Source organism: Typopeltis vanoorti, chromosome 22 (assembly GCF_054136105.1).
Source record: "Typopeltis vanoorti isolate ZY-2024b chromosome 22, IOZ_Tvanoo_1.0, whole genome shotgun sequence".
Classification (NCBI taxonomy): Eukaryota; Metazoa; Arthropoda; class Arachnida; order Uropygi; family Thelyphonidae; genus Typopeltis; species Typopeltis vanoorti.
The window spans coordinates 78438421-78462079 of NC_143570.1; the positions used below are offsets into that span (position 1 = coordinate 78438421).

The following is a 23659-nucleotide window of genomic DNA, read 5'->3' on the forward strand; positions in this document are numbered from 1 at the left end:
CCACTCCCTAGGGACCATACCAGAGTTCAAACTTAAATTAAATATCCAAGTAAGAGGAGTTGACAATTCATTTTCACATTCACGCAACACCCGAGCTGATATTCCATCTAAGCCAACAACAGTGTTTGCATTTAAATTTTGCAATATATTAAATACCTCTAATTTCTTAGCTTCAATTCTCACATTAGTTATTGCTACAGATACAGAGATATCCTCACTTGGGTGACAGACTTTTGAAAAGTGATCACTCAGTAACTCGACTATTACATCTGATTTTGTCGCCTCAATACCATCAGCACCCACTAAAGTTATCCTTCCGAAGTCATTCTTCCTTTTACTTGCCACATAGCGGAAGAACTCTTTGGGATTACCCTTGATCTCTTTGGCTAAGGTCTTCTCATAATCTGATTTAGCTTTTCTTACTATGCTGGTAACCTTCCTAGTTTCAGCCTTGTACTGCTCATGGGTGTACTGATCGCCTTTCTCCTTGTAAATTCTCCATAACATTTTCTTTTTTTGCAGATCAAGCTTGATACTACTGCTCATCCATCTAACGCCTGCCTTGTTTGACTTCCTGACCATAGGGACACAATCTGATATTGCTTTCCTCAGATACCTGCTGATTTTATCCCATGCACTGCTAGCATCTTTCCCCTGCAATATGTTCTGCCATGGAATGGATGCAAGCTCACTCCGAAGCTTGTTATAATTGCCTAACCTGTAGTTCCATATATACCCCTTCTTAACAGAAAAATCCACAGATTTTGCAACCTCCCAAGTCAATACCACATGATCGCTTTCACCAATTGGAGGTAATGAGGACACCTTACTTATGCATATAACCTCTGAACCAATAACCAGGTCCAACACACTCACACCACATGTCCCTTCAGTTATGTGCTGTTTCAAGTAATTATCTCGTAGAAGATGTATGAACTCCATTTCCTTTTTGCTACACAATATTTCCTCCTTCCAAATGATATCACCATAATTAAAATCCCCCATAATAATCACTAAACCTGCACTCATTGCACTAATTTGCTGATGCATGAATTCAATATCCCCCTCCTGTACTCCCTGACTTATAGCAGCATCCAACTGTATATTTGGTTGCACTGGTCACTATTTCACACCAAACCGCCTCAAATGAACTCTCATTCACATGTCTATCATCTTGATATACTACTTTCTTTGGCTGCAACACATCAGCTATCATCAACAGTACTTCTCTCCCTGTTCTATCTTCTCTATCCTCCCTGAAAATACTGTACTCATCACATTCAATTCAAATGACCACATCTTCTACTGACAGTCAAGTTTCACTAATGCCTACAACTTTTGGTGAGATTGCACTGACTAATGCCAAAAATTATTCTCTCTTATTTCGAATGCTTCTTGCATTGGTATACAAAAATTGCAGATTCCCTCTAGATCTTGTACGGCTTTAGAACTGATATATAAGTCACTACTTTCAGTAGTTCCATGGCGATTTTTATCCCCTGTCTTCTGCAATTTTCCAAGCACTCCTGATGCATACCACTCTCCATACCCTTAATCATAGAATCGCCATATATCTTACCACTCTTAATTTCATTCAAGTCCACATAAGCTTCACTCAAGGACTCATTTTCTATGCTATTCAGCATGACTCTCCCAGTTTCATTACTCAATGCTCTATTACGTCCCTCCCCCCACTCTCACGACATCTTGTTTCTTCTAGGCCACTTGTGGTTTTATTTTGTTGACTCCCAATCGCTCCCATACTATTTATTACTGCATCATTCACCAAAGACTCACCCATACGTAATCCTGTTCTAGTTACTTCAGCTAAAGTAATCTCTATGGTCCTAATTTCTCTGTTTAACACATTAAACTCAGTTTTAACTTCCAGTATCTCCTTACTGAGCACTTCCAATTCCTCACGCAGAAGATGAAGGTCATTTTTCATTTTCATGAACTCCCACCGAAGTTCTTCCACTATGGTCCCAATGTCAGCTTCCATTCCTAAACGCTCCAGCCTATCCCGACACTTCTCACATACGTCGACATTTTCATTCTTCTCATTAAGCCAGACCGACCACAGATCCTTCACATTCTTCGGCGCATACATGTAGCAGTTTCCGCAATGCATCCATTGCGAAAAATCTAACGCTGAGCCAGCCTTTCATGTAGAAGTAGAAGTCCTGCGTGCCGCTGACGTACGTTTCTTGTTGGACGCCATCTTTACACGATGAAGTAGTCAACTATAGGTTAGCATATGTATATTATTATTATTATTATTATTATTATTATTATTAACCAAGACCTCATGGAGTCAAAGACTCATCTAGGAGGTCCTTTTATCTCACACACACACCTCATCATACCGCATCTTAAACACATTCAAACTCCTTGCAGACACCACACTCTCAGGCAAGGCATTCCAATCACTCACAACTCTGCACGAAAAAAACCTGCCTCTCACTCCCCTACTCACACCCTCTTTATACAGTTTCCAGGGATGACCTCTGGTTCTCCCCTGATCTCCCACTATTCTCTGTAAAACTTCTCCACCATTGATCCTATAACAACCCCTTACCAACTTGTAGGTCTCTATCATATCTCCCCTCTTCCTTCTCTCCACTAGACTCTGCAAATTACATCTTTTCAATCTTTCCTCATACTCGACATTCCAGAGGTCAGAAACTAGCTTATTCTTCTTTGGACCCTTTCCAACATCTCTTCATCCTTCTGAAAACCAGGTGACCAAATCTGGGCACAATAGTCCATGTGTGGCCTAATCAAAGCCTTATACAATGGAACAAGAATCTCCCTACTTCTACACGTCAGTGTCCTCCGCATCATTCCCAGAAGTCTTTGTGTTGTCTTCACAATTTTGGCGATGTGTCCCCTAAATTTTAGATCCTTATCCACTATCACCCCCAGATCTCTTATTTCCTCTACTTCCAACAATATATTCTCACCAAGCATAAATTCTGCATCCCATTTATGTTTTCCAAATTTTTAAATCTTACATTTTGCAACATTGAACTCACATCCCCATTTCTGTGCCCAATCACTCAATTTATTCAAGTCTTCTTGTAAGGCCACAACATCTTCACTACTCTTCATGGTTTGTCCCAACTTTGCATCATCTGCAAACAACTGAATATCTCCATCCAAATCTTCACCAATATCATTAATATACAAGTTAAACAGTAATGGCCCTAAAACAGATCCCTGAGGCACTCCACTAGTGACTTTCCTTTTCCTGGATATCGCTCCACCATGCACAACTTGTTGATACCAGTCTCCAATCCAATGCACTAATCTAATATCCAACCCCATCTGCTCTGGTTTGACTGTCAACTTATCATGAGATACTCTATCAAAAGCTTTTGCGAAATCCAAGTATATTACTGTGTATCCTTCTCCTCTGTCCAAGGAAGCAGTCACTTTACTGTAATAAGTAAGTAGATTACTAAAACACGACCTCCCTTTAGCAAATCCATGCTGTCCATCAAAGATTATACCACTGTTGTCAACCCAACTCTGGATCCTAGTTCTCACAAGCTTCTCCAACAACTTAACCCAACACCTGACACACAGATAGGCCTACAGTTTGATGCTTGAGTTCGATCACCTCCTTTATGAAGTGGCACAATCTTGCCCTCCTTCCACTCTTTAGGGACTTGACCAAGTGCAAGACTCGTATTAAAAAAATATGTCAAGGCAGGTGTCAACTCTCTGGCACATTCCTTCAGAATACGCGGTGATATATTATCAAGTCCCACAGCCTTATTTACATATAGTTTATTCAACTCCCCAAACACCTCTTGCTCACTTACAGTCAGTCTCTCCTCCCCATCATCAACTGCTCTTAATCTCTCCATGAAGTCACATTCACAAGATTGAAAGATCTTTATGAACTGCTCATTAAGTATCTCCACCACACATTCTGCAACAGCTGTCTTTATACCATTTCCTCCAATCAATGTCATCCTTCCATAATCATTCTTTCTTTTGCTGGCTACATATCGAAAGAACTCCCTAGGATTTTTTTTGGCTTCATTAGCTAACTGCTGTTCATACCTCTCTTTAGCTACTCTCACCAACCAAGTCACCCTCCTTGCTTGGTCTTTGTAGACCTCATTAAATTGGTTACTTCCACTTCTCTTATGCTGCCTCCACAATGCCCTTTTTCTCTGTATTGCATGCTTAATCTCTTTATTCATCCATCTCACACCTACCTTATTTAACCTTCTCGCCCATGGTATACATTTAGACATTGCACCTACTAAATATTTTTTGAAAATCCCCCAAGCTGCATTGATCTCTTTTCCAGCTAACTCTTCATTCCATGCTACACCTGCAAGCTGTCTCCTGAGCTCTTCATAATCACTCCCCTTGTAGTTCCACATATACCCTTTTTTCACAGGGGTCCTTGCACTGCTGGCAACCACCCAAGTAATCACCTCATGATCACTTTCACTAATTGGTGGATGATTTGATACCTCATTGATAATTACATCCTCCGATGAGATGACCAAATCCAAGACCCTTAATCCTTGTGTGCCCTCTGTTACATACTGTCTGAGGTAGTTATCCCTCAAAAACTCAAGAAACTCATTTTCTTTACTTCCAGTTGCTATCTCTTCATTCCAGTCTATATTGCCATAATTAAAATCACCCATAATGATTACCCTTTTCTTATTTGCTTGGCTTATTTGACTATACATTTCACTATCTCCATCATCCACATTACCAGGTCTATAACAACATCCCACCAAGTATTTGATTCTATTCACCTCTATCTCACACCATACTGCCTCAAAACCACTGGCCCCATTTCCCTCTTGCATCTCTACCTTGTATGGACATAACTCTTTCTCTATCATCAATAGCACTCCCCCCTCCCTTTTTACCCCTTCTATCCTCATGAAACACATCATACCTTTCCATCTCTATTTCTGTCAGGATGTCATCCTCATGTAACCATGTCTCACTTATTCCGACAATCTCTGGGTGCACAGACGCAATCAGTGCAACCATTTCATCCGCCTTGTTTCTTAAACTTCTAGCATTGGTATACAAACACAACAACTGATTTCTGGATCTACAGCTAGTTCCACTGATACCACTCACTCGATGTGATCTCTCCATGCTGGACTGGGGCCATTTCCCTTTCTGCTTCTTCATTTTAGAACCCTTTGCAATTCCATCTGTTTCCTTTTGATCCCTGATCATCCCATTACTTTCCTGCCTACACATGCTCTCACCTCCTCTTGGAGCATCCACCTTTCTCACGCTGTGTATCCCTGTCCACCCTGAGCCTCCCCGTTTCCCTGCTCCTCTTGCACACCCATTCTCTCATTTTCTATACTCATACCACTCACTTCCCCATTCATTTCCACTTCTTCAATCTCTCCTGTCTTACTCTCCTGCTCTTCCATATCACTCCCCTCTCGATCTGATTCATTCTCTCTATTCACTTCTCTACTTTCAAGCAGCAGTCTCTCCAAGCGACTCACACCATAACCACTCAAATGCAGTCCATCGCTCCCATACAGCTCACTTTGTCCCTGAAACTCATTCCACACATTAACAAACTGTACTCCCATCTCCTCACACATTTCAGCCAGAATATCATTCATAATCCTTGCTCTCCACCTCATTTCACCACAATCATACCTAGGCAACATACTGACTACCCTTCCTGTCACACTATTCGCTTTTATCTTTCCAAGCAGTCTTCTGACATTCATTTTGACACGCTCTTTGTTCTCTCTCAAATCATTTGTACCAATTAATACAATTAACTCTTTTTCTCGTTCCCACATCATATTCAATGCCTCAATCACTCTACTCATTTTACCGCCTGGAAAACATACCTTGTGCATTTTATCCTCTAGCACACCTTTAATAATGGAGTCTCCATACAACGCCACTCGCTCATCTTTTGTTAACTCTTTCATGCCATCATGATTTATTTTAATAGTTTTGACCTGAATTCTCTTAATTTCATTCCGCATCCATTTCATTTCTTGCTTCATCCAATCCAATTCACCTTCCGAACCTCACGACACATTCTCTCTATCATTAAATCTTTCTAACTTTCTAACTCTCGACCCCCTCTTCTCACTTTCCCTCTCATTCATCCTTCTTTGTTTCCGTACTTTCGTTCCAACATGCGTCCAACTTTCGCCATCATTTATTCTTTTTTCGCTATCATTCATTCTTTCGATTTTTTTTACTTGCAATTTCTGCATCACGCCATTTCTACTTTCATTCGTTCTCTCAATTTCATTTCTTTCCGCCTCACTTTCGTCTACATCCGTTACGGTTGTCAAATCGCTCTTTTTCTTTTTTCCTGATTTTCTAACATTTTTTCGCCTGTCTCTCTTACCATCCTTCTCTTTCAAATGTGCACTCGCGACACAATCGGTACTAGCACCTTCTGTCATCAATTTCATATTCGCATTCATCAATTCATCGTTCAGGTCACATTTCGCACACACCCTTCTTCCATCCGCACTAAACATCCATAAATCATTTATGTAATCGAAGGAATACATATAACAGACCTCACACTTAACGAAACGACTGAAATCTAAATTAAAATCATGGAATGACAATACTGCCGCCATTATTTTTTTCTCTGCAGGTTACTAGGTCTAATATTAACAATTTCATATTTAGTTTAGGCAAGAAAAAAACCCCACACTAATAATATCGGTAGCGTACAACGTTTACAGCCGCTCTTACTTAAACAATTATGCATATATACTTAATTATTCCTAGTAAAACTTATCTGAATCAGGAGCTCTTCAAAACACGTCCGTAGCGTTTGACCCACTAACGCCCTCCTCAAATATACAAAATATACAAAACAAGTCAAGGAAAGCAGTGCCTACATCTAGTAAGATTACAACAAACATTATTATACTAATACGTAAAGAGTCAGAAAGGAATTATTATACAGCATTGATGCATAAAATTTAAGTTTAGCATTATGGTATTTACATATTAACAAAATCACAGCAGGGTGATACAAATATACAAGATCAAGGCCTATGGTAATACACAATTGGTCAGATTTAACCTAATGAATAATATGTATGAATAAAAGTTAAGTTAAGCAAAAAAGTATTTACATATAAACAAATTTATGGTCAAATGTGTTTGTACAAATTAATTCTTTCTAAAAAATTAAAAACATCATGCAATTTGCCTGAGTCTGCTAGCATTTCCCTGAGTGTATATGGCTTGGTTAGATAGGTGAAAATGTCATTCCTCTATCGTGTAAATTTTTGACAATCTACCAGAATACGATGAATAGTGATATGTGTGTTGCATTTTTCACATATGGGAGGGTCATCAGCTCTCAGTAAATGAGAATGCGTAAGGTGACTGTGACCTATGCGGAGCATAGCAAGGACAACCTCCTCTCTTCTCTTTGTATGTTGACTAGAATGCCAGTGTTTAATTTCAGGTTTAATGTTATATAATTTGTTTATTGATGCTTCTTGCCATGTTGACTGAGCAATTAGCTTTGATCTTATAAGTTGTCTATAGTCTGTATATGGAACTGTCAAACAGTATGTATGTGGAAGAAGGTATGAGCTGATTTAGCATCTGCAGCCTCATTTCCTTTGATTCCGATGTGGCTGGGAATCCGGCAGAACTGAACATTGAAATTAAGGATTTTCATTTTGTGAAGCGGTGTAGCACCTCATAAAGTACTGGATGTGGATTATACATAGAAGAGAAGATAGCCTGTAAAGAGCTCAATGAGTCTGTATAAATTATACACTTTTGGTAGCAGTTTTCTTTTATATGCACAAGTGCAAGCTGAATGGCCTGTAACTCTGCTGTATAATTACTGCAGTCTGGTGGGATCTGATTTGAGATAATAATGTTAGGAAACACAGCAGCACAGCCAACAGAGGTGTTAGTTCTTGAACCATCAGTATAGATGGGTAAGAAATCAGTGTGTGCTGCTCTGTGTGCATTAAACAATTACAGGTAAATGGATGATGGGGTATAAGATTTCTATAGCTGACAAAGTGAGAGGTTGCAGGATGGTGTGCAAACCTGCCATGGAGGAATGCTGTTATGTTTAGTGCTAATGTTGTCAACATTTATACTAACAGCTTGCACAGTTTCTTTAATATGCATACCAAAAGGATGTATAGCAGTTTTATGTATGTGATATTGAGCTTCCCAATGCAGAGAAAAGATACTATTCCATGTTAGGTGATCTGGGAGAGATTTTATTTTTAGGGCATAATTAAGAGACAACTGTTTCCATTGAAGTGATAGAGCTGGTTCATTTGCTTCAACATAGAGACTTTGAGCAGGTGAGGTGCGAAAGGCACCAGTAGCTATCCGTATACCCTGATGATGGATGGAATCCAACCATCTTAGGTTATTCTATCTTGCCGAACCATAGACTTGGGACCCATAATCCAGCTTTGAACGTATAAGTGCACGATAAAGATGGAGCAATGAAGCTCGATCAGCACCCCACTCGGTAGAGGATAGAGTGTGAAGGAGGTTCAAAGTTCTTTTGCACTTTTCTCTTAGTTGACGAATGTGTGCTAGAAATGTGAGTTTTCTGTCAAAGATGAGTCCCAAGAACTTGGTTTCTGTAGCTACTGGAATAACAGTATGTCCCATTCTTAGTTCAGGATCTGGGTGATGAGTGCGTTTTTGACAGAAGCATACACAGACACTTTTTTCTGTTGAAAACCTTAAATCCATTTTTAAGAGCCCACAGAGAGACATGATCAATTGCTTGCTGAAGTTGCCTTTCAATTACCCTCATGTTACGTGAGTGACAATAAATTGTGAAGTCATCAACATATAGAGCATTGTCTACATTGGGAGGAAGCTGTTCAATAATTGAGTTAATTTTAATAGTAAAAAGGGTTACACTTAAGACAGAGCCTTGGGGAACAACTCGTTTTTGATAATATGGTCAAGATAGCGTACTTCCCACTCTGACTTGGAAAGTTTTTAATAAATATAGGGAGGTGTCCTTTGAGACCTAGGTTACAGAGGTCTTTTTAATATGCCATATCTCTAAGCTTTTTCCATGTCAAAAAAAACTGAGACAATATGTTCTTGCTTCAGAAATGCATCTCTTATACAAGTTTCTAACCGAACTAAAGGGTCTAAAGTTGATCAATGTCTACGGAAACCACATTGTGTATTGGAGAGAAGACTGTTGCCTTCTATATACCAGAGAAGTCTGGCATTAACCATTTTCTCTAGTATCTTACAAAGACAGCTGGTCAGAGCAACAGGTCGATAATTATTTGCTTGATTTGAATCTTTTCCTGGTTTTGGGATGACAATTGACTTATGCCAAGAATTTGGAAACTCTTCCTCTGCAAGTATTCTATTGTATAATAAGAGAAGAAGATCCATAGATGATGATGGTAGATGTTTTATCATTTCATAATGGATGTCATCAGGTCCTACTGCACTAGGGTGAGATTATAGGAGAGTGAGTGATGAGGAACTAAAAATATCCTCCTTGACAAATGGCTGATTACATGTCTGAAGAATGTTGGTAGAAAAATTAAGCCTTTGTTTCTCTTGCTGCTCTTTCAGTATTAAAAATTACGGAGAATATGAAGCTGTTGCTGAGATTTTAGCTAAAGTTTCTCCCAAATTATCTGCAATGGCTTTGGGATCAGCAAGAACACCTCCATTATAGTCTAAGGTGGACAAACAATGTGTACTATATCTGCCTTTCATTTTCCGGATTTTATCCCATACAATTTTTGGACTGGTCATTTGATTAATTGATGTAGTAAATTGGATCCATGATTGTTTTTGACTCTGACGTCTTACATTACATGCTTTGGCTCGAGCATGCTTGAAAGTTATTAAATTTGATGTGGTGGGGTATCTACGAAATATGCTCCATGTTCTGTGTTGATCATTTTTAGCTGCCTAACATTTGGGTTCCACCAAGGCTTTGGATAGACTGGGAATCGAGATGATGTTTTTGGGATGGAGGTTGTTGCTGCCTGGACAATGCATTCTGTTATATATTTTACAGCTTCATTGATAGGTGTTTGACTGATGGCATCAGCATTAAATTTTGCAAGATGAGAGAAAGTGTTCCAGTCAGCCTTGTCCATTTTCCATATAGGTATCTGTGTGGCTGAACAAAGTTCCTGTGAAGACATTGTACAAAGGACAGGAAAGTGATTACTTCCATATTTGCAAAAACAGAGGGTGAAAGAAATAACAATTGTGGCTGGTATGAATGAATTGAAAGGTGATAAATTTTTTATGAGAGAGGACTTGAAAGTATTGTTAAAGGTAGCGAAAGAAAAGAGTGACAGAGTTAGAATGGTGAGTCTGTTACCGCGGTATGACAGAGAGGAGTTTAGAAGGAGGGCCATAATCGCAAATGATATTATGCGCAGGTTATGCGGACGGTGTGGTGTGGAATTTGTGGACGTGTGGAATGAGTTTGATGGGCGAAAGGACTTATACAAGATGGATGGCCTGCATTTGAATGGACTTGGTGTGCGGAGACTGGAAAAAGTGTTGCTGAATGAAGTGAAAATGGATGTGCAGAACCAGGGAAACTAGAACTACCAAGGAGGGGGGGAAGTGGATATCAAGACATCAGTGAGACAGTTGAGTGTAAAAATGTATATAATGTACCTGAGCCAGCAATAAGGACAAAAAATGAGAATGGGATATTTAGAATAACGCATCAAGATAGGGGTGGGACAAAGGGAACACTGCAATTCATGTATACTAATGCCAGGAGTATTAGGAACAAGAAGGAAGAATTTTTGGCCTTGATTGGCTCTTCCTGGCCACAGGTTATTGGCATTAGTGAAACATGGCTGATGGAAGATGATATAGTTAGTGGGATAGAATGTGTAGGTTATAGTATGTTTAGGAGGGACAGAGAGAATAAAATTGGGGGAGGGGTGTTATTGATGATAGCTGATGAACTGCAGCCAAGGAAAATTGAAGTATTGCAGGATAGTGAAAGGAGCTCATTTGAGGCTATTTGGTGTGAGATTGATACTGGCAGAATAAAATATACAGTTGGGTGCTGCTATAGACCAGGTGATGGAATAGATGGTGGAGATGGTATGCATAAACAAATTGATGAAATGAGTGGAAGGAGGGTAATTATTATGGGGGATTTCAACTATGGTAACATTGATTGGAAGGAGGAGAGGACACATGTGAGGAAGGAAATGGATTTTATTCAATTATTAAGGGATAACTATCTGAAACAGCATGTAATTGAAAATACTAGGGGTGTGAGAGTGCTTGACCTGGTAATAGTATCTGAGAATTTGACTGTAATGAATATGACCATGTTGCCACCTATTGGTGAGAGTGATCATAAGGTCTTGACCTGGGAGGTAGCTAAAGGTGTGAAATTTGTGATTAAGACAGGGTATATGTGGAATTACCGTGCTGGCAAGTATGACAAGCTTAGGAGATTTCTTGGATCGGTGCCATGGCATGTACAACTGCAAGGGCTGGACGTCGATAGAGTATGGGAAGTGATCAAAGAGCATTTACAGGAGGTTATGGCTGATTGTGTACCTAAGGTCCGAATAGTGAAACAAGGAGGGGTTAAATGGATGAATAACACCATAAGCTTGAGCTGCAAAAAAAGAAACAACTATGGAGGGAATTTAAAGAAAGGGGTGACCTGCAGGCACACGAAAGGTATAAAGTACAGGCCAGAAGGGTAACGAGTGTGGTAAAAACAGCAAAAGTCGATTATGAAAGGAAACTAGCTATGCAAGCAAAAGAGAATCCCAAACAGTTCTTTCAATATGCTGCAAGCAAGAAAAAAACTGTACATGGCAAAATGATTTTAAGGAATGACGATGGTAAAGAGTTCACTGAACCAGTCAATATAGTGGAGTTACTGAGCACACACTTAGCAAAAGTATATCATCCAGGTGGTGACGTTGAAAAAATGAAGGAACCATTAGTTTATATGGGAATTGTGATGAATGAAGTGGAGGTGAATAGTCTATTACAGAACCTTAATGTGAATACATCTGTGGGATTGGATGGTATACCGGCACGGGTCTTGCATGAAGCGGCTAATGAATTATCAGTGCCCTTGACCATGTTGTTTAATCTGAGTCTCGGGTCTGGCTTAGTCACGAAGGCATGGAAAGAGGGGAAAATAGTTTCACTGCATAAAGGAGGATCCAAGACTATGGTTGCAAATTACCGACCGATCAGCAGATCAGGAGTCGTTGTCAAGTTCTCGGAGAAAGTAGTCAAGGGAAAAATACAGGAATGGATTGATGAAAATAAGATACTGTACAGAGGACAGCATGGCTTTGTGAAGGGTAGATCATGCCTCAGTAACTTGCTCAAGTTTTATAACAAGGTGACGGCTGAACTGGATAAGGGAAATGGGTTTACAGTGATACTGCTGGACCTGGCAAAGGCATTTGACAGGATACCACATGGAATTCTAATCTTTAAACTACAACATATGGGAATGGATATAGGGTTGGTGAGATGGATAGCTGGGTGGTTGATGGAGAGATATCAAAGAGTAGTTTATTCAGGAGTAGAGTCCAAAAAACGGCCTGTGACTAGTGGTGGGCCACAGGGTTCTGTTCTTGGACGACTGCTGTTTAATCTGTTCATTAACGATATAGGGAAGGGTCTAAGTGGGACAGTTCATTTGTTCGCTGATGATGCAAAGTTTTGCAAGATGACTTAGATAGATTGGAGTTCTGGACTAAGGAGAATGGATGTCAATTTAATGTGACAAAATGTAAGGTTATGTATTTTGGAGTGAAAAGATTACCAGCAGTATACCACATTGGTGGAACTGTACTCCAAGAGATTGATGAGGCCAGGGACTTGGGAGTGTTGGTGGATAGGGAGATGAAGTTTAGGGGGCACATTGCGAAAGTAGCTAAATCAGCTCATCAACTCACTTGGTTGTTGAAAAATACCTTGACGAGCAGAGAAAAACAAGTTATTGTACCTCTGTACCGAGCCTTGATAAGACCTCATCTCGACTACTGTGCCCAGATTTGGTCACCTCGGTTCCTTCTTGATGGGGAGGAGGTTGAGAGGATCCAGAGGCGAGTGACTAAGATGATAGCAGGTCTATGGAATGAACCATATGAGAACAGGTTGAAGATTGGGTTGCAGAAACTAGTTGATAGGCGGAAAAGGGGAGATATGATTGAGACATTCAAATTGCTAAAAGGATTCTATAGGATTAATTCAGAGGATATTTTTGAGATCAGGACTGGTGGTGGGAGAACTAGGGGACATCCATGGAAGCTGGGCAAGAGCGTGGTTAGCAGGGGTGTTAGAGCTGGGTTCTTTACTTTTAGAGTGGTAAATGAGTGGAATAAGCTGCCAGAGTCTGTTGTGGGTGCTATGACAGTGAGCGAGTTCAAGGCAAGGTATGATAGATACTGTGAGAATGTTGAACAGCTGTGTGAACATGATGTTTAGGACCTCCCTCGATGAGTCTAAGGACTCCTGGAGTAGCCCGTGGTAATAATAATAATAATAATAATAATAATAATAATATATGTTCTCTTCAACGTCCCACATGAGCAGTGGAAGAATGGAAGGGGAACAAATTGTAAGATCAATTGTGGAATATGAGCAAGTAGGCATATGGAAGAAAGTATTAGTTTATTATTTAGAAGGGAAAGGTTATTATTATCAAGAATTTTTTCAATGATTCGACCTCGTCTATTAGTGTTAGCACTACCCCATAGAGTATTGTGACCGTTAAAGTCGCCCATCAAAAGTATGGGTTCAGGCAGTTGCAAGATGAGGTTATCAAGATCAATTTCATTTAAATCAGCATTTGGTGGTAAATAAATTGAACATACTGTAATAAGAAATCCCACAGAGAAGCGAATCGCTACTGCTTCCAGAGAAGTATTAATTTGGACCTGATAGAAAGGAATATGACTGCCCACTAGGATAGCTACTCCTCCATGAGCAGGGCCATCTCCAGTTCTATCCTTACTTACAACAGCGAAATTCCTAAAGGTATGGTCCTCATTGGATCTTAAGTAAGTTTCTTAGACAGAAACAGAAAGGTTTGTGTTTCTGCAACAACATCTTGATATCGTCAATATTCTGGTGGATCCCACGACAGTTCCATTGTAAAAATTTTCCTATTGTTTTGATTTTATCGACTTGTCTGGTTTTCGAGAGGGTTGAGGGTTTACCTTTGTCAGATTTATATTTATCCACTGTTTTAGGGAAGTATGGACAGCGAGTGTCCATCACTTCCTCTGGTAGCGTGTTCAAAACATCAAATGTGTTATGGTCAGTTGGTATGTTTAGTTTGCTTTCAGTGGGTATCGAGGTAACTATTTTTTCTGTGCGAGTGTCTGGTTGTTTATCTTTGGGTGAAGTCTCCATAATTTTTTTGATAGGTGAGTTTTGTCAGATTTATATTTATTTTTGTCTTATTTATCCACTGTTTTAGGGAAGTATGGACGGCCAGTGTCCATCACTTCCTCTGGAAGAGTGTTCAAAATATCAAATGTGTTATAGTCAGTTGATATGCTTATTTTGCTTTCAGTGGGTATCGAGGTATCCATTTTTTCTATGGTGGTTTATCTTTGGGTGAAGTCTCCATAATTTTTTTGACAGGTGAGTTTTCATCGAATGGGACCATTTTTGAAGGTGTCTCTGGAGTAAGGCCATAGGTCTTGTGATTAATGCGCTCAACAGATAAGCACTTGCGATCATAAAGTTCAGGTATGGTGAAATTATCTAATGGTGGAATAGACATACATGTTTGAGTTGCTGTTGGCACTTTTTTAATTGTTACTTTTTCAGCATAAGAGGATCGTAGAACAGGTGTAATGGTGGCCAGCTTTCTTTTTGCATCCTGATATGTTATGTTTTATTCTGTTTTAATTTTTTGTATTTCTTTTACATCTTTCCATTTCTGACATGCACGAGAGTATGCTGGATGATCTCCCTGACAGTTGACACATTTAGCTTTTTTTTCACAGCAATATTTATTATCATGTTCTTTACTACCACATCGGGCACAGGTAGTAGAACTATGACAGGCAGTTTGGGCATGTCCATATCTTTGACATTTAAAGCATCTCAGTGGGTTAGGGATGTACATTCTAACAGGACAGCTGAGATACCCTGCTTTTACAGATGTTGGAGGCCAAGGTGTATCAAAAGTAAGGATGATGTTCTTGGTTGAGACCAGGTGACCATCCCTGTGTATCAGGATGTGCCTCACACCCATCACTCCTTGATCTTTAAGCTCTGAACATATCTCCTCATCAGGAACATCAAGGGATCCCATGCTGATATCGCTCCTCTACTGGAATTGAGCATTCTGTGAGGTGGTACTGCAATTTGTATTCTACCCATTGTCGTTGCTCTCAGTAGTTTCTCGGAATGTTGTTTGCACATTGTTTCCATGAGGATATCACCAGAATGCAATTTCTTGACAGTTTTGGAGGTCCTGCCAGTCCTTCTAAATCTTTTTGGATAAAAAAGGGTGACATTTTCCCAATTGGTTTTTCACCTGTTGCATGAATGATTAAAAAGGTTGGTACATTTATGTTAGTATTCGATATCTTTTGTTTCTTACTTCTGTTTCCATATGCCATGTGTCTATATTATCAGTACTTGGTTGGGACTTTGTTAGGGTCCCTGAAACATTTGAGGATGAAGAATTCATATTTAAGGAATTTTAAATTCCTTAAATATGAATTCCCCACCCACCACAGAGCCACACATGGATGCCCACTACCCAGTAAGCAAAGACTGCACTCAGGAGTGAAACGGCAGGGCTATCCTGGATGCTATACTGGCACTGCAGCAGGTCTAGGATCTCGACCCCGGACCATGGAGTGAGAGACTTACTGCAACACCGTTGACCCTTGCACGTAAGCCTACTAGCTGATCGATCCTGTCTGGGCCATCCAGGACCACCCATCTTACCGAAGCAGGGGCCAAAGTAGTGCAAGACTACCAAGATCCCCCTTTCCGGATGTCCACGGGTCGCACTGCACGGCAAACATGGCGGCAGGGTGTTGGATCCCAGTGATGGTGGTCTGGAAAAAGGACAGTGAAAAAGACTCAGGAGAAGTAGAGCAAAGAATACGGGAAGAAAAGAAAAGAAAAAGAGGAAGAATGAAAAGGTGCAGTACCATCACTGGGAGGTCCCCCCCCACCACCACGAACAGGTACCCTACATGGAGGGGAGACATGCAGGAGTATCAAAGAGATGAGAACGTATGTGGAATTATAAGGCAGGTGATTATAATAGTCTTAGATATCAACTTGGGGAAGTTTCATGGAGGGAGGAATTGGAAGGCCAGGATATCATTAGTTCTTGGGAAATTGTGAAGGAATATTTGTTAGCAGCAAAACTAAGCTGTATTCCACAAGTGAAAAAGAGGACACAATTTGGTGTAAAGTAAATGCCAAACAATATTAAACAGGAATTACATGTGAAAAAGAGGCTATGGAAGAGATATAAGGAGACAGGTGAAGAGCAGATGCATGAAGAATATAAGACATAGGCCAGGAGAGTGACTGGCCTGTATCTTATACTATCCTGAGGTCAGGATAGTATGGTAAGGAAAGCGAAACTGCAATATGAGAAGAGATCGGTCCTAACATCCAAAGAAAATCTTAGGTAATTTTTCAGCTATGTGGTCAGTAGGAGGAGAAATGATTGTGGAAGAATGACATTGTGGAGTAAAATGGGAATAGAGTGACTGATGCAGAGGACATAGTGGAATTGTTCAATGAACACTTTATTGGAGTATTTCTTCCTGGAGGAGTAAATTTTAATACTAGAGGGATAGGGCAGGTTTCAGGTTTAGAGGTGCGGGAGGAGAGTGTGTTGCAAATACTGAGTACTCTGGATGTCAGTAAAGTAGTGGGACTGGATGGTATTTCACCACGAGTTTTGAGAGAATGTGCTAAAGAACTGACAGCTCCTTTGACCTGGCTTTTCAATGAAAGTCTGGCTATAGGAAAGGAAGGAAGGAAGGTAAGATAGTGCCATTGCATAAGGGTGATAGCAGACTGAAAGTGTCTAATTATAGGCCAGTTTGTGTGTCATCGGTAGTTAAGATCTTGGAGAAATTAGTGAGGGACTATATACAGTGTTGTGCAGATGACGGTAATGTTATCTGTGAGAGTCAACATAGATTTGTTATGGGGTGCTATTGTTTTAGTAATATGCTAGCCTTTTATAATAAAGTTACAAGAGCAGTAGATGAGGGACAGGCATATACTGCCATTTTCTTGGATTTAGCAAAGACATTTGAAAGGGTGCCACATGATAAGCTGATATTTAGGTTGCAGCACATGGGTTTGAATGTCAGGTTGGTCAACTAGATTCTGGATTGGCTGTCCGATAGGTATCAGAGAGTTGTGTATGGTGGGGCAATATCAAGGAGGCAGAAGGTTACAAGTGGGATCCCAATGGGCTCAGTACTGGGACCTATATTGTTTAACCTTTATATCAATGACATTGTCAGTGGATTTCAGGGTGATATTCAGTTGTTTGCAGATGATGTGAAGCTGGGAAAAGTTATTAGTAATAGTGCAGATGTGGTAGTCCTGCAAGAGGATTTGAATAAACTAGACAGATGGGCAAATGAATGGGGTTCAGTTTAATGCAGCAAAATGTAAAGTCTTGAGGTTTTTTTGACACATCAATGGGACGCTGCATACTCTATTGGAGGAGCTATACTAGAGGAAGAAGGGGAGACAAGAGATCTGGGGTTGATGATGGATAGAAAGCTGAAATTCAGGGGACATATTGCAAAGGTGGTGAAGGTAACACAGAGGATTGCTGCAATAATGAGAAGGACGCTGACCTGCAGAGATAAAAGAGTTATCATTCCGTTGTATAAGATCCTGATCAGACCACACTTAAACTATTGTTCTCAAATTTGGTCCCCAGGATTTGAAGGGGATAAATTAACTGTGGAAATGGCACAGAAGCAGATAACAAAGATGGTTTCAGGCCTGTACAATGTTAGTTATTAGGATCAGCTGAGGGAATATGGACTGCAGAGTTTTGTAGATAGAAGAAGGAGAAGTGATATGATCGAGTTTTAAACTGTTGAGAGGTGGTTACAGGGTTGACACTGGGGAGTTCTTTTTCTTGGTTGAACAGTGGGAAGGAGTGATGAGAAGGGGCCATCTCTGGAAGTTACAAAAGAAAGCTGTGAGCAAGAGGATGAGGAGTGGTTTCTTTGTATTGAGGGTGGTTGAACAGTGGAATGCATTGCCTGATAGACTGGTGAGAGCAAGAATGGTCAATGAGTTCAAGGAATGGTATGATAGACTGTGTTTCCTAGGAGGGACCTCCCGTGATGAGTCTTGATAGCTTTGTGATGGACTTTGTGTATCCTGGGAAGGACCTCCCGCGATGAGCCTTTTGACTCCATGGAGGACTGAATAATAATAATAATAATATGAGTGAATTTAAAAAGAATACCAAAAAGAATACACAAAATGAAAACTGAAGAGAAAAAGAGTCATGACTACGCAAATGGTTGTAAGAACAAGCAAGATAAGATTTATAATAAAATAAATCTGAGTGGGAAATAATATTCACGGAGAAAGAATATGGGGTGATAGAAAGGAGTGAAGAGTTTTGATCCATCTAATCTGCCAGTTTATTTTGGAGTAGTTGCTGATGAAGAAGGATGCAAAACTTTATTCACTTAGTGGAAGATATTGAAGGTAGGAGAGATAAAGGACCTTGGAATAATGATGGACTGAATTCATAATTAGAGAACTGTATTGGATAATAAAACATTATGCAATGATGAGGGCACACTGGCAAATTAAGAGACTGTACAATAGTTCCAATATACAAGGCCTTGAGCATGCTGTATATGCACTATTGTGTAAAGATTTGGTGATTTTTTTTTTTGAAGACACTATGAGATTTTTCAAAAGAGTCAAGAAAAAAATGACTAAGGCTGTATTGCATTTGGTATCTGAAAGGCTGAGTATGAGAACAGATTGAAGGAATGCTATCTACAGAGAGTGGTAAATAGTAGGAAGGGTTATAACTGGAATGTATAAGTAGGTGAGGTGTTTAGTGCCAGATTTATGTAGAAGAGATTTTCTCAAAAAACTCTCCTCTCACTACCGTGTTCTTATCCCAGGGAGGATAAGAACAAGGTAGTGAGAGGAGAGTTTTTTTGTTTGGAGTGGTGGCTCTGTGGAATGCTTTACGTGAGTGTGGACCAGTAAACGAGTTGAAAGAATTGTTTGTTGAATAGTGTGTTTCATACTAAGATCTCTCATAGAGATTTGGATAACAAGCCCCTCTAGTGGCCATCTGCTACATGGTTTTATTACTGATATCACGATGGGTTTAACAGGTGATATAACTTTTTGCAAATGATGCAAAACTGAGAGAGTGATGAGGAATCAATGAGATGTTGTGGACTTACAAGAGAACTTGAATGGTGGTATGGAACTGTCAGTTCAATGTTGCAAAATGTAAAGTTCCGAAGTTTTGGTAGGCAACAATGGTATGCAAAGAATACACTTGGTAGGAAAATTTTGGAGGAAGTTGAGGAGACAAGAGACCTTGGAGTGGTGGCAGACAAGGATCTGAAGTTCAGAGGTCACACTGCACAAGTTGTGAAGTGATCACATCAGATTATAGGAATGAATATGGAGGACTTTAACATACAGAAATAAGGAAGTTCTGGTTCAATTGTATAAGGCCTTGATCAGGCCTCATCACCATGCAAACCCTGGTTTTCATGGGGGATGAGGATACATTAGAAAATGCCCAGGAAGACTGGAAAGGTGGTAACTGGTCTTTGAAATGTGGAATAGATATCATGATGGATTCAGAAAATGCAATTTGCAAAGCAATGTGAACAGGAGAAAGAGAGAGGATATGATTGAGACATTTATGTTAGTAAAGGTTGTTACTGGGTTAATGTGGAACAAAGTTGAAATTTTTCCTAGAATGGGAGAGGGGTAGAATAAGGGGACATCTCGGGAAACTGTATAAGGAGGATGTAAGCAGGGAAATAAGGAGCAAGGTCTTTGCATGGAGAACAGTTGGTGAATGGAATGAATTGCCTGATGTTGTGGTGAATGGGGATACACTTAATGAGTTTAGCGCATGGTTTGATGGGCTTTTATGTTAACAGTGTGTACCTCCTACAATGAGTCTTTGGACTCCATGAAGGTCTGGTGTTAATAATAATAATAATAATAATAATAATAATAATAATAATAATATAATAATATAAAAAGGATGCAAATGTTCACTTATATATATAAATATATATGCTGGCCTGGCTGGCTGAGTGGTTAGTGTATCCACTCTCCAGCCAAGAGGCTGCAAGTTCGAATCCCACCTAGGGCACGGATATTTGTTTGTGAATGTTCTTCCAACGTCAGGCTCTGCGACAAGCTCGTTGGGGTCTTCCAAATTTCCACCATCATCAAAAACCTCCAGCAGACCCTGAACCAAGTGGGACATAACACCAAAGGAATATATATATATATGCACAGTTGACTCTTGAAGAATGCAAGTTTGAACTGCGTGGATCCACTTATACACGTTTTTTTTTAATAAATATATTGGAAATTATTTTTGAGATTTGCGACAATTTAAAAATCTCACAGACAAACTGCATAACCTAGAAATATTGAAAAAATTAAGAAAAAGTTAGGTGTGTCACGAATGCATAAAATATATGTAGATACTAGTCTATTTTATCATTTACCACCATAAAATATGCACAAATCTATTGTAAAAAGTTAAAATTTATCAAAACTTATGCACAGTTACAGACTACGTGGCACCATTCACAGTCGAGAGAAATGTAAACAAATGTTAAGATGCACTGTTAAATCATAACTGCCTAAAATTCACTGTTACTAAATTCATTAATTAGCATAAAAGAAAAATTTTATAACAATTCATTCATTAGTGTATAGACTAGGCTACTGCAAAGCAATCATACTACTGCTGCTGCTTCATTATCAATGAATGAATCATTATACCTGTAAATAAATATAAATTTCTTTTTCACATTATCTTTCATTTTGATATCTAGTATTAGTAATACATATAATATCTACAGTGTTTTGTATCACACAAGAAGGTACTGACAGACATACGATTCATCTTGTAAACAGATGACATAAACTTACAGTATTGATAAATATCATACCGTATGTAAATTAAAGAAGCCACAAAATTATATTCTTGGTTAATCTTTTATCCAAGTGTAAGCACACAAAGTTTGTTCCTTAAGTATTTTCAGGACAGGGCAACTCGTATATAGAGGCTAATGACTTCACATCACTTGCCTTAGTATCCCATAATCCATAGCACATATCCTTACAGAGATGTACATGCTATGCATTATGGGAAGAGTCACTACTCAGACAGTTTGGATCTTTATTGAGGTCTCATTAGTGGGAGACAGACCGAGAGGTGATACCAAGGTTGAAGTAATGCAGAAGTCATATTTCCATATATGAGTAGCCAAAAGGCATCACACCTTATTATTAAAATACTATGGATACTAAGGCAAGTGATGTGAAGTCATTAGCCTCTATATATGAGTTGCCTTGTCCTTAAAATACTTCAGGTGCAAACTTTGTTTGCTTTCACCTGGATAAAAGATTAAAGTTTCTTGGCATCTTTAATTTATAGTATAACCAATTGGAAAAACTTCCAACAACTATCTTTAATCCAGAGAATTTTAACAATAAAGTGTGATGCACCTTTTGGCTACTAATATATGGAAATATGACTTCTGCATTACTTCAACCTTGGTATCACCTCTCGGTCTGTCTCCCACTAATGAGACCTCAATAAAGATCAAAACTGTCTGAGTAGTGACTCTTCCCATAATGCATAGCATTAAAGTTTTTTGGCTACTCATATATGGAAATATGGCTTTTGCATTACTTCAACCTTGGTATCACCTCTCGGTCTAGCTACCACTGATGAGACCTCAATAAAGGACAAAACCAGTCTGGGTAGTGACCCTTCCCAAAATGTATAGCATTATACATGTCCGTAAGGATATGTGCTTTACATTATGGGATACTAAGGCAAGTGATATGAAGTCATTAGCTTCTATATATAAGTTGCCTTTAATCCTGAAAATACTTCAGGCACAAACTTTGTTTTCTTACACTTGGATAAAGGATTAAACCAAGAATATAATTTCTTGGCATCTTTAATTTATAGTATAACCTAGTGAAAAAACGTCTAAGCACGTTTACACTTCCAATCATAAGGAAGTGTAAATGTACAGGGTGGCCTAAAATAACTTTCCCTCATTAGAGGCATCTGTAGCTAAAACCAATAAACGGAATGAGACCAAATTTTATATTGAGACTTTTGAAGGCATGGGGAGATGATTTCCATGAAAAAAGATTTAGTACCAAAAGTCGCCGATAGGGGAAATTTTGGTGACGCAGGTAAAAAGGATTATGCAAATTTTATTGTGTGTATGTGACAGCAGCGCCACCAATTCCACTTAAAAGGGATTGGGAACGCTTAGACAGTTATTTGAATGAATGACGAATTGTGCTCAATATGCATCCTACCTTGCCTCAGCATGCTTTACTTGTTAAGTTGTTTTTACCTTAAACAGTGCAATGCCATAGCGGCCCTTTTATTTTAGAAGGCTTCATAACCTGTATACAGGTCCTATGTCAGCTGTAGCGCTGAAAGCAGTACAGTAATGAGGATATGAAGCGCCTGTGGCAAGTGTCTAACTTGCATCCCCCCCTAACCTAAAAATAACAAAAATTTTGAAAAATTTAAATGTAACAAGTTAAATTTTACTAAATGCAATATGTTAAATACTTACTATTAACCCCATCAAAATTAGTTGCAGTGTATTGCAGAATATGTGTGTCTAAAGCGGTGTATTTCTGAAATTTAAAAATACAATAAATAGCACACTTTTATATCTATTTATTTATTTTTATATTTTACGTTTTGCGTCCATGGTGGGCACCTCTTTCGCCATGCTCTTGTTACGCCACTGACTGAGAGCTATGATTAAGAAGTTTGAAGAAACTGGATCACTAGTAGTTAGACCTTGCAGAGGATGGAAAGCAGTACAAGAAAGGTCAGCACATTGAAAGTTGTGTATGTGGTCCAGGGAACCCTGATTCTGATGAATAAAACATTATTTCCTGTGAGTTCAATCACTACATTGATTTCTGTGTTGTCTCTTGCAAGTTGTTGTTTTAGTTTAATTATTATTATTATTATTATCATTGTAACGCGTCACATATCCAGCTGGAATGAATGATGCGGCTGTCGCTTACATCGTCAAAATGTTATTATTCCATTTTATCTGCCTTTAATGTAATTATCCGCTTGTTTTCGGCTCTGCCAGCGCCAAAATTTCCCCTCTCCGTCATTTTTGGTACTAAATCTTTTTTTGCAGAAATCACCTCCCCATGCCTTTAAAAATCTCAATATAAAATTTGGTCTTATTCCGTTTATTGGTTTTAGCTACAGATGCCTCCAATGAGCGAAAGTTATTTTATGGCCACCCTGTATTTTCACTTCCTTATGATTTTCTTTAATAACATTTTCCCTTCTCTAGATCACTTTATTGTAAGAATATAGTATTTAATACATACATACCAT

General features: G+C 39.1%; 1 protein-coding gene across 5 annotated transcripts in view; it reads right to left on the reverse strand.

The window, feature by feature from the left end:
• Positions 1–23659, reverse strand: part of LOC150094505 (monocarboxylate transporter 12-like) — a 191830-nt gene that overhangs the window by 93208 nt on the left and 74963 nt on the right. The gene's annotated exons all lie outside the window — the stretch shown is intronic.